Source organism: Mus caroli, chromosome 1 (assembly GCF_900094665.2).
Source record: "Mus caroli chromosome 1, CAROLI_EIJ_v1.1, whole genome shotgun sequence".
In the NCBI taxonomy this organism is placed as follows: Eukaryota; Metazoa; Chordata; class Mammalia; order Rodentia; family Muridae; genus Mus; species Mus caroli.
The window spans coordinates 163,082,630-163,087,295 of NC_034570.1; the positions used below are offsets into that span (position 1 = coordinate 163,082,630).

Here is a 4,666-nt window from a genome sequence, read left to right on the forward strand (position 1 = left end):
CTCTTGGTTTTTCTTGTGACCATCTAAAATTTCAAACATTCTTCATTCTATCTATTCACAATTAAAGAGCTATAGTAATTTAGACCATGTAGAGCTTATATTTTTATCAAGTCTATTATATACTTTTATTTTAATTATTACAACTTATTCCTGCACACTATAATAAAGTGTACCGATCCTTGCTGTAGTTTGAAGTGATTGACAGTTGTCCCTGACATATTTTAATGAAGCCAAGATGTTGACATTCACTTATTACTCCTACATTTAGCTGTTTAATAATTATTTAATAAACATTATATACCAACCATTATAGGAAGCAATGACTGAGTGTGACTAATACTATCTCTATCTACAAAGAGATTGCAATTTTTATTTCTAGATGCTTAAACTGAATTAGAGGAGGTTATCCTATCACATTATAAATTAGTTTGCTTGTTTCCAAACCTCTGTGTTTGTGGGTAACCTTTGGGTTTAGCTTGGTTGCTCCCTGAGGTGACAACATGGTACACTTCATCCTTTATTGTTTTTTTTCTAGACATCAGGGCAAAAGTCTTGTCCTGCTGCCAGAGTAAATGGGCCATTGTAAAAACATGTACATACATGTATAAACATGACGATTGACATGCTTGTACTTTTGACATGATCATTTTCAATGATTTAAAATTTCTTTGTCTTCAGGCAGCATGCACAAGCTGATATGAGGCCTTCAACACATATATAGCAGAGGACTGTCTGGTCTAGCCTCAGTGAGAGAAGACGCACCTAACCCTAGAGAGACTTGGGGCCCCAGGGAGGGGACAGGTCTGGTGGGGTGGGAGTAGGGGGCATCGTCTTAGAGATGGAAGAGGAGGAATGGAATGAGGAACTGTTGGAGGGTGGACTTGGAGGGAATAACGACTTGTCAGTAAAAAAGATATAATAATAATAATAATAATAATAATAATAATAATAATAATAATTACAACAACAGCAATAAAATGTCTTTATCGTCACAATTTAACTTTTTTAAAGTCACTCAGAAATCTGTAGTGTCCTTGAATGGATTAGAATACTTACCAACAAGAAAGTGACTTTTACATGAAGTGGGAATAATTCCCTTCAGAACTACTCTACTAAATGGATCTACAATGGCACCAACTAGGTGACAAATTCACATTTGGACAGTGTGAGTGCCACCATTCAAGGCATGAAAGATACCTCTGTTCATTCCCAATTTCCTTTACTGTTACTCAAAACTTAATACAGCATATTTAAGTGTCAATAAATGTTGAATAAACAAATTATCTTTTGAATGGATAAGTTGCACATTATATTTTCTCTTGAGTGGAAGGTGTTTTAAATTCTGTAAGCCGATTTCAAAGATAAACTAAACCATAAAAGATAGTTATTTATTTCATCCTAAGTATATTTGAGAGGGTCCCTTAAAAGGCTTTTCTTAAAAACAATATACTTGTACAAGTTAGATATATTCTAACTCAAAATTCTCCATTTATGATTATTTTACAATTCTTAAAAATGGCATTAGCCATAGAGCATGATTTTAAAAAAGATTTATTTATTTTATGTATATGAGTACACTGTAGCTGTCTTCAGACATACCAGAAGAGGAAATCAGATCTCATTACAGATGGTTGTGAGCCACCATGTGGCTGTGTGTGAGCTGGGAATTGAACTCAGGACCTCTGGAAGAGCAGCCAGTGCTCTTAACCACTGAGCCATCTCTCCAGTTCAGGAAATAATTTTTACATCTTGCTGAGTCATTGCTGACAATTATTCATTGAATATCTGCCTACTATAAAAACTGTGGTAGGTATTAGGGGCAGATGCAGCCCTGACTACTTGATACATAGATTTATATAGAAAAGAGGACAATAAGTAGAAATTAAACATATAGTTCAAATTGATGCATATATTTTAAAGAAACTTTTTTTTTTTGGCCAACTACAATTAACAACAGAGTTGAGAAGACTCTGTGAAGAAAGAGTGTACAAAATAAATCCCCTAAGCTGAAACTCCATAGTCTATCTGTATGTTTATCTACTTTTGCTTAACTCGACCCTGATCTAAAGGGAATTCTGCTTTGCAAGCCTTCTCTATGTGTGCTCAGATTGGGCAGAGAGGAGGGGAGTTAGAAGAGAAAGGTCTCAGAGACTTTATAGCTCCTGACTGACTTTTCAGGGGGAGAAAGGATTCAAATGTATAGAAGTGAGGTTATTCATATTATTTTTGTCTTTATTCTTTCATGGATCTTATGAGCCAAGAAACGGGTTAGTGATCATCTCTGGATGACCCCTTTTATCAGTCTGTGCATCGGTCTGTCCCTTTCTCCATGCAATGTTTCTTTGTTTTTTTCCATCCAATGTTAAATAAACCACTACAAAGTAATGAATGTCTTTCAGGCTGGCTGGTTCTTCAGGCCTCTGCTGATGTGGTGCTGGAAAAAGGGCCCTTCTTCTTTAGGAGCCATGGCAGGAAGAACTGGATGCACACCAGGTGATCTACTACAAGGATGCTCTCAAGTACTTGCTCTCAAGTACTATGATGATGGTCCCAACATCTTCATTAAAAATGCTACACTTGATAACAGTGGCACCTATGACTGCTCAGGCAGTATTCATTGGGTGTACATTTACTCTGAGAAACTAAGAATTACTGTAATAAATGGTGAGTTGATAATGAAATACATAGTCTTTACTGGGGAAGGGAAAGCACACATATGAGTCAGTGTATGAAGTTAGTACAACAACTAACTTCAATAAGTTGTGATTGTCTCAAAGACTAATAGACTTACAACAAGGAGACCCAGTCCATATCTCAACAGCAGAGCCCTTATTTGCCAAGTGCTGATGGTAATGTCTATGCACAAAATGGAATTTTGCAACAAATAATGGGATATTTTTGTCAAATGGCTTTCTAAACTGTCAAGTTCTGTCCAGACACAAAAGGATCCAGTCCTTATTTCGATCTCAAATTCATCTATTGCTCTGAAGAATAGTATTTATATTTATCGAACTGAAAGGAGTTTGGAAAGCCAAAGGAAGCAAGGATATAAAGAGATTGAAGAATCCGTATTAGCCGAGGATGGTAGAAGAGGAAAATCAACCCGTCAGCAAGCTGTGAGGGCAAGTCCCAAAAGATGTGAGTGAGTCTGCTGAGAACAGGCAGGTGGCCTGCCCTTATGACCCACAAGAATATTTGCTCTTCCCAAACATCATGTAAGAGGGGAACCTTTGAAATGTTTGCCTTTGAAGGAAGAAATTTCGTTTTATCTTGGCATGCTCATAATTATCTATTAAAAAAAAAGCAAGACGCTAAATCTCAGAGTTAAGCTCTGCCAGTATTTGCTAATTTGAGAGTAAAATGCTGTTTAATTATCTCTGCTCCACTCTGTGTCCTTTCTACATTCAAATAGTCAGGGAACAGCATCATGTTTTCCATGACTTAGGCTGGCTAGAGGAACTTTAAGACAGGGGTCATTGGGAACCACTTATCCTTCTATAGTGCTCTAGAGAGAATAGACTGTGGAACTCAGTATATTGGGTGTTCTCTGTCTGTTCTTGGATACCCCATCATACTAATGATGGACAATCATGCCTGGGTCCCTCTTGAGCCCCATTTTCCAATTTCTGATCTGAATTGTATACTTGTTGCATCTACACTCCATTCTAACTCACAAAAGCAAATATGGTTGACTACAGTGAATTTTTCCATTGTTGGTGATGATTTTGTTTGCTGTGGACACAGGGTTATTGCTCTCAACCCAAGAACAGTTCAAATCAGTCTTGGAGATTCGGAAACCTGGAAAAGGCAACAAGGTTGAAACCTAACTCCTAACCTAGGTACATAAAGGAGCTAATGTTGTTGGCAAAGAGACAATTCTTAACAGTAATTTTTCACAGTGTTGTCAATAGCTTCTCAACTGTCAAAGGCCACTGGCATTATCCACTGAAAAGTCTGTGCCCCAGGATTTGCATACATGCTTCATTAAACCAACTGCAGCTGGTTAAGCAACATGTAATAGCAAGTGCTCAGTAAACACTGGTTTAATAAGGTAAAGAATGAGCCAATTCCTATTGTTGTATTTGTAAAAGAGAATCACAATTTGAATAAAGTAAGCATGAAACCATGTGGCACAGTACTTTTAGAGATCCTGGGTTTATTCCTTTGTTCAGTTTCTTCTAGAAGAAAGACCATGAGGGTATGAATTCAAATGTCTTTTTTGTTGTTGTTATAAACAGTAGGCAGCACAGAAGACATGGAGGAACGTTGGTAACATATTGTGTTCTCCCATCCATTACTATGAGATATTGATTCTTGATAAAAGTTTCAAGGCACGGAGAAGAATTTCAGACTGGGATTCTCATGTGATGAATTCACTGCTCTTGTGTCACCCAAACTTATAACTGCAACTTATATCTTCACAGTGTGACTCAACCAAAGGTTTTTTTTTTTTGTTCGTTTGTTTGTTTGTTTGTTTTTTAAGAAATCCAGTAAATAAACTCTGTAGTTTAGAATCAAATAAGTTATTAGGCAACGAAAATAGTTGGTTTGATTTGTACATTATCTCTCATTTTATGTTACCAAAATATTCAATGAAGGCCCAGGTCTACCTCACAGTATGAATGGGATTATGTTTCTTGCCAGCAAAGATATCCATTATTATGAC

The 4,666-nt window shown here is 36.7% G+C and overlaps 1 pseudogene; it reads left to right on the top strand.

Moving 5' to 3' along the window:
• The first annotated feature begins 610 nt into the window (after nucleotides 1-610).
• Nucleotides 611-3,827, top strand: LOC110296454 (annotated as a pseudogene).
• Nucleotides 3,828-4,666: the final 839 nt, after the last annotated feature.